This window comes from Morus notabilis, unplaced genomic scaffold, assembly GCF_000414095.1.
Source record: "Morus notabilis unplaced genomic scaffold, ASM41409v2 Scaffold214, whole genome shotgun sequence".
Lineage (NCBI taxonomy): Eukaryota > Viridiplantae > Streptophyta > Magnoliopsida > Rosales > Moraceae > Morus > Morus notabilis.
In genome coordinates this window covers 36,579-48,660 of record NW_010363935.1, presented here as the reverse complement: position 1 = coordinate 48,660, position 12,082 = coordinate 36,579, and the positions used below count along the sequence as shown (strand labels likewise).

Below are 12,082 nucleotides of genomic sequence, written 5' to 3'. Positions count from 1 at the left end.
CCTCACTTTCTCTCTCATCATTTTTATTTTTGACTCGGAAGAACCAGAACCATAACTTCACCGGGAAACGGCGAAATGGGTATTTGCAGTTCGACGAGCGCGACCCACGTGGCGACGGCGAAGCTGATCCTGCAAGACGGGAGATTGCAGGAATTCGCGTACCCGGTGAAGGTGTCGTACGTTCTGCAGAAGAATCCGTCGTGCTTCATCTGCAACTCCGACGAGATGGATTTCGACGACGCGCGACGGGGAGGAGCTCCAGCCAGGGCAGCTCTACTTCGCCCTCCCGCTCTCCAGGCTTCGGCACCGCCTCCAGGCGGAGGAGATGGCCGCATTGGCCGTGAAGGCGAGCTCTGCGCTCATGAAAAGTGGCGGTGGCGGGGGAGAGAAATGCGGGTGTCGCCGGAATTTGGTCTCGCCGATTGTGTTCGCCGGCGAGGGTTGTAAGGGTTCTTCCCGGAGAGTGGCTGATGCCGGCGGAGATGGCGGTGGTGGAGGGGCGAGGAGGATGAGGAGAGGGAGTGGTGGCGGCGGGAGGAGGAAGTTTACGGCGTTGTTGGGTTCCATACCGGAGTAGGGGTAGGGTAGGAAATTCACATTGGCGTGGTGTTGTAAATATTGTAATGGTATTGGGTAAAAATGTGAAATAACCCAAAAGAGAAAAAAAAAAAAAAGATTTCTAGATTTGTTGTAGAGCCGCTATCTGATTAGCGGGTTTTAGTGGGACAGTTCCTCGGACGATATTTTTTTCCTTTTCTTAATTCTCATATGTCGCTCATTTTGGGGTCGTGTTACAATTTTACCCTTGGATGGGTTGATAAGCTGTATACACCAAAACATAAAAAACGCAACCATTTCTTCTCTGAAAATGGGACCATTAGAGATGATTTTGCGTTAAATGTTAATTTTGCATGCTAAAATTTCAACCATAATATAGGATACAAAAGTGGAGCCGGTTTTAGAGTAAGATTGTAACTGCGTGAAAATCAAGTACTTTCCTGCTCGAGCTTTCTGCGCATTAAATTTTAATCAAAATTACATGAAAATATGTAAGAATTAATAGATATCTGAACCTTCTTATCTAGAACTTTCCATTATAATTATTTTAATTACTTTAAAAGTGGTCAAAATCAAATCCACATAAAAAGATATAGAAATTAACAAAATCTGATACGGACTTTGACGATGTAAAACATTGCTCTGCTATTGGATTTCATACCTTGTAGAATTTTTCTTAGTTAAACAGTAATTAAAAAGTTAATTTTTCCTTGGTTAAATATCAATTAAGTTCCAACGGATCGGATAAAATAAATTAAATGGAACAGAATATTTCACGCGTAACGCGTAGGGCGAGAACGACCTATGCCAACTTGGCAGCAAGGCAAACATTGTAGACTAATAAAACGACGCGGAATTGGTTTATTTGTGATGATAGGAATATAGGATTCACACACAATAACGGAGTTATTATTAGGAGGAGATCTTTACAGCTGTGTATATTTTATCATCCATTATTTATTACCAAATAATAATGGTAGATATTTTTAGTAGATGCATTCTTTTCCGTGAGAAAAAAGTATATTTATAAAAAAAAAAAAGCCGTTTGTTTTATGGGACAAAATTAACTTTAGTGACGTTGATTAACGGTATAGTTTTAGTTTAAAAGTGTTCGTGATATTATACGAAGTACTAGCAATAATGTGAGATCATATAGAATAATGATCAACCATAGATATTTGTCACTAGCTAAAGGCTGTTTGTTTCATAAGACCAACATTGAGGTTAGTCTTCAATGAAAGTCAACGCTTGAAACTATTTATAATTTATCGATCATTTAGGGTTTTTTCTTTCACATGATTTGAGTTATAATTTTAGTTGTGTGTGTAGGAAAAAATATTGTAGTAGAAAAAATTTAAATTTAAATTTTTATAAAAGAAAACAAAATACTATGACTTGAGTCGTGAAATAAACATTCTTTTAATATTTAATTAGTTTTTGATAGAATTTAGATGACGCGCTTCGGCTCTCAAGATAGCAATGGTATGGTGAGGACGTTTTGGTTTATAAATTCAGAATTATTCTCAATTTATGTGTATTTTTTATAAAAAAAAAATATTATAACGAGTCGCGAACTATGATCTGAACTATGACACGGATCTATCCTGCACTTTTATTTTACCAAAAGGCGTGCTTTGTTATATGTATGATAGGTCACTTTTTTACGTTTTGGTTTTTTATTACGTGGGTGATAATTTCGGCCATAATATTTGGCATATTGATCAGCAGCTAGCTGATCTGAGCGCGTTCTTTTGTATATTTGCTTGTTTTGCTTTTCAGGGGGGGGATTTGAAAGAATAGCATTTAGCATGGAGTTCTTTCTGAACAGCTGTTCTGGAGATATCACTATTCCACTGTGGATAAAGACATGATAAAATTACTTGTATAAAAAAAAAAAAAAAAAAGACGTTGAAATCGGGCTCTAGGTATTGTTCACAATAACACTAATCTAAAACAAAAATGGTTTATTGGCAAGTGTAATTAATTTGTCAGAGTAATAATATTATACATAATAATGTTGTAGGACACTAATAATACTTAACACTACCATCTAATAAAAAATAATAAAAAATAAGAGTGGAGTTCTCTTTTTTATTAAAGAGTAATGTTTAATACCGATAATGTTCTTAACTATTTTTCTATTATAAACAATTAAAAAACTACAACACGTACTGTACGTACTTTCATATGTATGCAATATTATATATAAATAATTTACTCTATGTGGTGTTGAACAAGAGAAATATTAATATTATTTATTATTTATTATTTATTATTTATTATTTAATATGTAAATTTTATTAATATAATATATTATTATTTAAATAAAAAATGAGATAATAAAATGAATGTGTTAAATAATAAATATAAAAAATGATAAAAAAATGAGCAAATATTTCTCGTAAACCAATTATTTCAATAAAAAAAATGTGAGTAGTTTTTTCCTAGGTAATCCTAGTGAATCATCATGACGTTTGTACGTGAAAAGAAATAGTGCCTGGACGTGTAAATTGATAAATATACGGTTATTCTCAATCACTCACTAGAAATGTGATACTGAGAAGAAGAAAGTTCAAGAGTATATAGGAGAATAATTTACCTACTATATACATCAAACTCATTAATAAAGTACCAAAATATGAGAGAAAAAAAAGGGGAAAAAATGATAATTGATACGGATAGTCTTTAATTTTTTAATAGGTACCGGTTTGTTAAACAAAATAATTCTTATAGTCATTAAATTAATTCAATTAAGTCTTTTTTATTTAAATCCGTTAAATTTACAACAGAATCTCACATATGATTATCATTGATCTCTTTTTTAAATTTAAAAGACAAAAATATCCTCGAAATCTCACCATAAAAAATAAAAACAAGAAAACAAACAATTCTCACTAGCTCACCAAAGCCATCGAATCCACGCCATTTTCCATGGGTTCTTCTTCTACAAAACCCATCACAAATCAAGAACATCATCACCAAAACCACTCATCAAACCAATCAATTTACCCATCAGAATCTTAAAACTCACTCACCACTAAAATCCAATCCCCCGAAGCCCTATCTCTTTCAACCCCCTCGCCCGCTACCTCTAGCAAAAATGGTGAATCCACAGGCGATCACTTTTGTAAAAATAAAAAAAGTTTTTAAAATACCGTTTGACGTAATAAAAATAAAAATAATTTTTTAATTTAAAATAAAATAAAATAAATAAAAAATTATTTTTTATTTTTATTTTAACATCTCTTAAAAAGAGATATTAATAAATTTTTTTATATTAAAAATAATATATTAATAAAATTATCTAAAAATAATTTTTAAGGTTAAAAATATTTTTATTTTTATTTTTATATAAAAAATAAAATTATTTTAAAACGAATTTTAATCCCGTCCTTGTTTCTCTCACCTACACGGGTCGGTCCCGGCGCCTACTTCGATGTATCCCGCGCACGGCGGCTATCCGATGATGCGGTGGTGGCGCTGAAGGAGGTCCACGACTACCAGTCGGCACCCAGATCGGCGGCGGAGAACGATCTTTCCCGCGCCTTTCCCTCGAGTTCCGACCCAACCCTGAGCTCCCTCCACTGGCGCACGAACACCGACAATACGCAGATCAGCCGGCGACGATGCGTTGGACGAGGAACGGAGGCCAGCAGGCCGGCGACGCGCCGGTCCGCCGGCCTCGACACTCTCTCACTCTCTGCTTCCCTCTTTCTCGTGCGCATGAATCTCTAGCGATGGCTTCGGAACAGCATGATCGTGGCCTCCACCGCATCTCCGAACACTGACGAAGCCAGCACGAAGGAGATTTCATCGGATCTCTCTACGACACCGCGCGATGATGGCTCCGTCCTCGAGGCCGCAGATCATGACGGCGATCAGAAACGCAGATCGTGGAGATCTGAACAAAGATCGGAATTCACCGATCTTCTTTGCGTTGAACTCGGCCGAACACCACCAAACTCGAACTCTACCGAACTCCGTTGAGGGTTGAACTCCGTCAAACTCCATTTGTGAATGTGGAGACTCGCAGATGAACTCCGCCTGTCCCCTCTCCTACGCGGCGGCACTTTAGCGGCGGCGACCACAGCTCCGACAAAGGACTTGCGCAAGGAGCCACTAGCGATCTCCAGCAGATCTGCGGCGGAGTGAGTGAGCGAGAGAGGAGAATAGAGGAAGAGTAATTCGTGGGTTAATCTAATTTCAGGGCAATTTCGTCTTTTCAGCGTAAAAATTAGTCACGTGGGTCGTTACGTCTCTTAACCCGTTATTATTTAAAACGGATCTTGATAAAAAAATATCTTAATTGTCCTAATTTAAAGAATTTAAAGATTGTTTTATTAAAATTAAAAAAATAAAAATCAAACTTTCACTTATTAAAAAAGTTAAAAACCACTAGTGGCAACTAAAAAAAGGGCCACATTTGGTGGATTAGCATGCATGTGATAAACAAGTGGAAAAGTAAAAAGCCCCAAGAAAGGGAACATTTTTGAAAAATCTTTTACATTATAGTAAACGCTTATTGGATGGACCATGACCAACTTCTCGTGAGGTGGTCCATTCAAAGTGCCATACTGTTATTACAATTTAAAAAAAAAAAAAAAAAAAAAAAAAGAGAGAAACACCGGACTACAAGTTGGTACGCTGTTCTCAAAAACTACGTACGAAAGGCACGTATAAAACAATCAATATTAAACGTTGTTTTGAGTGCTGATTTTCAAATCCCGATTGGGAGTATTAAATACTGCCTAATTTGAACACGATCTTATCCGCAGGCCAACCTCTAATTAACAAGAGAAAATTAAGTTATTATTTAAACAGTTGTTTGTGCAAATCCTCTATTGGTTGGGGTGGTAATGATGATGTCTCAATGAATACTTAATTAATTAAATGAAAATCTTTTTTTTTTTTTTTTAACTAATAGACACATAAGAAGAGGTTTTTACATTACGTATTATATAGTCAAAAGCGTACATTTTATATTGTTGAAGTGGAAGTGCTTTACCTATCCCCAAGGTCTTACAATGAGAAATACATGTCCACAAAAAATTCAGATAACTATATCTTGATCAAGTATATTCAAATCACTAAAAGATGAAATTAACCTGCCGTATCATGATCAACACCTCATATGATGTCAAGATAACTAATTCATTTGATATTGCATACATGCATGCTTATTATAATTACCAATATTATCGATATATATGCTACATACTTATAATTACATTCCTAGATACCAACAGGGAAAAAGGATTAATTTTTCTGTCTGTCCCAAATTGGGTTTCATTAGGACCTCACTAGAGAAAAGGATAGTTCATGATCACTACTTCATGGGAATTCGTTTGAACTGTACTTGTCACGAAATCACTAGTACATCCTGCAGGTATAACTTCATGATATATACGTGTGTGCCCTTTTTCCCCACATTGCTTGTAGACAATCAAAATCTATAACCTATAAATATAGACCAAATACTTAGAGAGGTATAATATTACATGCTTGATTTGATGATTTTTCAGATATATACATCCACACCAAACTAAGACCCGCCTCGTTGATGTATTTAAACCTAACTTGATTTTAATTCTGTTATAATATTTTTTCATCACAGAAAATTTAAATTAAAAAAATTTTCGTCAATGGTTTTTTTAATAAAATTTCAGTTAATAAATCAGAATCACTAACTTGAACGCATAAACTAATCAGACTTAAACTATAGAATATTTGGATTTTTGTTGGGGCTTTTCAAGATCACTTTCTTGAATAAAATTATTATTATTATTTTTTTAAAGTTCTCTCTTAGTTTGAGAATGGGAAGATTCCAACTTGCTTGTTTTAATTGCAACTGGGGTCCTTCATGCATATATGTAGTGTACTAGCTAGCAGCAGTGCCCACATTAGATATATCATTTTTCTCCTTTTGAGAGCTACTGATTATTTAATAACAAGTTAGGTATGTATTTCACCACCTTTAAAGGTCTTTGCCTATCTTGGGTTTGGCAGATAGCTTCATGTATATATTGTATCCATTTTCAATCAATATTGGCCCCATAATCATAGCTTTCATTGCCTTGGAAGTAGAGCCTTTTGAATCCAGTTGTGTTTCATATTATTCTAACTTGTTGTTATTTTTCTTTTATTTTTCGTTAAATATTTGAGATGAATATAGCTAGCCGAGGTTCTTGGACTTTGCTCAAGAAATGGTAAAAAGAGTGGAATTATTTGACTATGATCTAATAATTCAAAGCAAAAGGGAGACTATATACTATTTAAATATATTGTTGAGCCACAATTTCTATTACTTCTTTCTACTACAAAATCTGTGAACGGTTTGATTTTATTAATTTCCCACAAAAGCATTGATGGTTTTGTTCAAACTTCACCGCTTGTTTGATTAGTTGGTCGCCAATTAATTCTCAGTACTTCAAAGGAAAAGTGTGATTAATCTATTTGGAAAAAAAAAAAAAAAAATTTCAGATAATAATAATATATTTTTAGGTAGCTAGCTCTTTATATGTTCTTGAACTAGTTCTATAATATTGTATCTATTCGGCTTTTCAATACTACTTTTAATGAGCAATTTGTTTTATAAGAAAGTTAGCTCTCGATGGTCCGGCGAAATTAGAAAAGAAAAGCTCCCACTATATAGGATTTAATATCTTATGCAATCATCAGTATTATTGGATCTCTTCTTATCATTAATATTGAAGTTTTCTAAAACAAATTAGTGCTTCAACTAAATACTTCTTTCATTAATTAAATTGTTATGTGTAGATGCAATGAATTATTCATGCATGTAACTTATAAGTTGGGGAAGGGGGTCCGTACGGCCGGCTTCCAATCTCATTAATCATTAGAGTCCATAGTTTGGATCTTAAGAGATTGATTCAAATCATAAGCTATTAATTCCAAATCTTTTCTTTAGTATTATAAAGACTAGTTTTCTGTTGTAACAACCTAATTTAGCAGAATCTTACTAAAAAAACTTTAATAAAATGCTCAAGTACTGTCACTGATCTCTTATAATTATTAATAACTGAACATTAATTGTTGAGGGAATTTCCTCCACATTGAATAAGAACATGACACGTGGCCTTGGAAGTCCAACAATTAAAATCAACGGAGGTCGAAGAATCAGGTTCCTTCGGCCTATTAAAATGACGCCGTCTGATGACTTTGCGTCCATTTAATTTGTTAATTTGAGTTGATTTATGATTTTATGTGAAAATTTTTTATTGTAATATAAAAATTAAATGTGATTATTTTTTAAAATTTTTTATTATAATAAAACTTAAAATTTAAATTTAAATCGGTGAAATAAACGAAATTTTTTAATTTATCTATCGAGATAGAAGTAACAATTAGATTAGTGTGGATATTTTGATCACTATAATTCACGTTACGTTGAACTCGAATAAAAGATCAGGGTCAAGATTATTATGCCACGTGTCGAGAGGCCAAGCTCATTATGTGGCTCGACAAGTGTGCACAATTCTAGAAGCATTAGGGAAACAAACAAGGGATTTCCTTAACTGTACATATAAAAAAGGAGAATTAATCCTTAGATATTCCCAAAACCTTATGCAAGGGATGTCGTGTACCGGTTAAAATGGGCCCTGTGGAATTCCTCTAATTGGATACCTCGCTTATAAATAGAGCACGTGGTTCACATTTGATCCATCCTTTTACTACTTTCGTTAAACTCTTAAAGATTGTTTTTCTTACTCGAGTGTCGGATAAGTGGAGTGATTAAGAGTGACGGAGAGCAACAGAGTAGGTAGAGGAGCAATGACATTGACAAAAAATTTACTCCAACATTATAGTTAAACCGTCAAAAGCATCCCAAATGTAATGTTAAATTAGTGCATTAATGTTAAATTTTAACATATGCTTAAAGTATATGACGAATTTTGGTATTTAATTGCTATTGATTGATATGTTTACCCTTCATTAATTAAAATATTAATATTTTTAAATTGTTTTGAAACTAAAAGTTTATTCTTAAAACTTGTAAAGCTTAATAATCATGAGTAGATTTATAGTATAAAATAGCAATAATATTGTGCATTAGAGCAAATGAAAATAACATATATCAAATATATAGGTCATAATTTTTATAAATTTTAATGTTAAATTATAAAATTGTCATTAACATTAACTTTAGAGATGATCTTATTTGATAAATTCTAGCAGTATTTGGTCAAATATATAATATATATACTACTACGTGTATGATACTACGCATAGTATTTTAAGCCCGTCCAGTTTGCTAATTCGAGTTGAGATGTAATGTTGTGTGAAAGCTTTTTACTGTAGTAAAAAAGTTAGATGTGACTGTTTCTAAAAATTTTTTATTGTAACAAAACTTAAATTTTAAACTCAAATCAGTAAAAATAACGACACCTTAGATAATTTTCAAATATGCATGGTTAGAATCAATTAATCAGGAACGATGTTCAGTACAGTTATGATGACGATCAGATAAATGAATATATTTTGTCATTGATCTGTTTTCTGAAAAGACAGAATATTAACATAGGCTTAAAAAGAAACACATAAGCCTCTAAAAAGACGTTATAGGTGAATGTGATGTACAAGATTCAAAGGAAAATCACTGGAAGTTTCCGTTTGATAATTCCTTACTAATAATGCCTCTAAAAAGTTTTTGCTTGACTTGGATTTCAAGTTGTTCGAAAGGCATCATGAAAGTTATTTCATTTGTTTAATATATAGTTAATTAGGTACGGAATTGCATTGAAGAAAATCACATTATGCTTGCGTAGAAAAAATCCATTCGACTGGGATCCCTTCTTGCCTGGTGAGCAATGTATTGGGACATAAATATTATAAAATTTGCAATTATACGCAAATATTTAATTTAAGTTTTTTATTCTTTTAAAATATTAGGGGAAGGAACCATATTTTTTATATATGTGGATGTGACAAAGAGGGAGAAAATACATTAAATTAAAGTTTTTGCTTGACAAATTTCTAATGCATGCAAAGAATTTAGACTTGACATGATATTAGTGAGTACATAGATTATCGTGCTTAATTATTAAATTGCTTGGTTACCAAATTTTGGAGTTGAGGAAATGATGATGTGCACCTTACTCTTTAATTTACGTAAGTTAATATTCTTGATAAACAAAGGAATAAAAGGGAACATGGCTTTTAACCACTTACAATTAGAAATTGACAGCATATTTGACATTGTCCCAAAACAAAATAATGTCGTTTGACAATGAGACATTTTGTTTTCATGTTAGGTACAATTGGATGAAAGGGATATTGCAGAGTAAAGATAATACTAATTAATACTTAGCACAAACGACAGTGTAGAATACTAATATGAGATTCCTACAAAAGAAAGAAAATATATCACAGTATAAGTGAAAACGAACATATGGATGGTTTTATGATTATTAGTAGCGACAAACATATAATTAGATTCATTAGTTACCCATTCGAACTTGCAACAATTTTCTATGCTTTTCCAAACCACATAAAGAAAGTATCATGAAATGATTTTTTGTATGGCCAAAGTATAGACCACGTTGTTCTTAGTCATGATTTAGAAACATTAGGTAATAAGCTAAATGTGATAATAGTTATCGTCTTAAGTTCAGTGATTGTAAATTCAAGTGGTGTAACTTTTTTTTTGTTTGTTTCTTTTATAGATGCGTAACTTTTTAGTGTAACATGATAAATACTGAAGCAAGTTTAATTGGTAGATGTTGTGTGGGAAAATGTGATGGACACCTGGACCAACGGCGCCATGACACGTGGCTATACTTGCTTTCCGCCGAGCACCCAACCCTCGACGCTTCGTTTCCCTCACGATCAGCTATAGAGCCCGAAGATGAAGTCCATGATTAGGGCGACGATCCCATGAGACGTCGATGGTTGATTCCGTCTGGGCCGACACGACAAAATCTCTCGACTGCAGAAGAGATCACTAGAAGGGGCGAGAAAGGTTAAACAACCACTGACGACGAGGGGAACGTCCTTTTTCGACATAATAGGTTACATACAAAGATAAGAGAAGTCTGACAGCATTTATTGCAAGTTTACAAACCGTCCCCCCTAGGGGACAGAAAAGCATTACGGAGAGTCACAGAGCCGTAATAGAAGACTAATTGGTTGAATGAACAGTACTGATTAGTGGGCTATGTCTGGGCCTAGAGCACTTGAGTGTTCCTACCTACGAAGGAAACCCACCCAGCGAAGGAAGTCCGAGTATAAAAAAAGAAAGACTCCAATAGGGAAAGGCGAGAAAAATTCAAAAGGAAAAAGAACGAGGGAAAGAGGAAAGAGAACGAGGGAAAGAGAGAGATAGTATTCATTGTAAACTATGATCTCTACAAAAGAAATATAATATATACAGTGGATGTAGCTCTAATTTTATAGAGTGAACCACTATAAAATTCTTCTTGTTCATTTACATACAGTTCGTTCAAACATAAAAATACTTAAATCAAACTAGAATCCACACTTTCATTAAACCCACAAGCCGGTAATCATAAGAATAACCTCAAGGTATTCCGGCGGGTTTATTGTTGACGAAATTCAACCGTCAACAGTAGATTATATTTTAATAGACGATTTGCATGAATATTATACGAACATATAAATAATATTGTCATAACGATGAAAAAAAATGTTATATATATTTGCCCGATTGATACGATGGCAAAGACATTTCCTGTGATATGTGTAAATAAGTTTGAAATTGTGTTAATTTAATTACATGAATATGATTTTCATGCCTGGTAATGGTTCGTTGAGATTGAGCATAGTTTCAAAGAGAGGTACGTGACTAATTATATAAGTAATACCACGGTGATAATTTAAAGTGGAATTTGTCAAAAATGGGGAGAAAGACGTTAAACTATAATCTTTGGTTGACACATTTCTAATTCAAAGAATTTGGACCCTGACACATAGGTCTATCAATCATGTTTAATTGTTTATTGAAATTTGAAAGGAAAATTGCTTCTTCCTCTTTTCCTATAGATACGTCGTTGTTAAAATAAGGAATAAAAGGGACATGGTTTTAATACTTAGAATTATATATATAACTATGATACACAAACGACATTTTCCCAAGAAGGAAATTATTATGTCTTTGACAATGAGTACACATCTTGTTCTTACGCGAGACAATTGGATGAAATCTGGGCATCTGCAGAAGGGATAATGTATTTAAATTAAATAAACTGCAAAATTTCAGCCCAAAAAAGAAAAAAAAAAGTGAAAAAAATATGCTTACTGTAAAACGGAAAGGAACCTTATGAATACTTCTGTATTCAACATGTTTGAAGAATTGTTCCATCTTTAAAGAAACACATGTGTTTGTATTTGTTGTCCATTTCATCTCACATTCTTATTATCTACGTAAACATATATACATATGATCAGATATATGTATGTGCAGTCAATGCTATGCTCACCTCATATTCTTATTATACGTACATACATGTCTGTATGTTTATCATATAAATGAACATGTATCTTTATC

The 12,082-nt window shown here is 33.4% G+C and overlaps 1 pseudogene; it reads left to right on the top strand.

Moving 5' to 3' along the window:
- LOC21394978 lies at positions 1 to 899 on the top strand (annotated as a pseudogene).
- Positions 900 to 12,082: the final 11,183 nt, after the last annotated feature.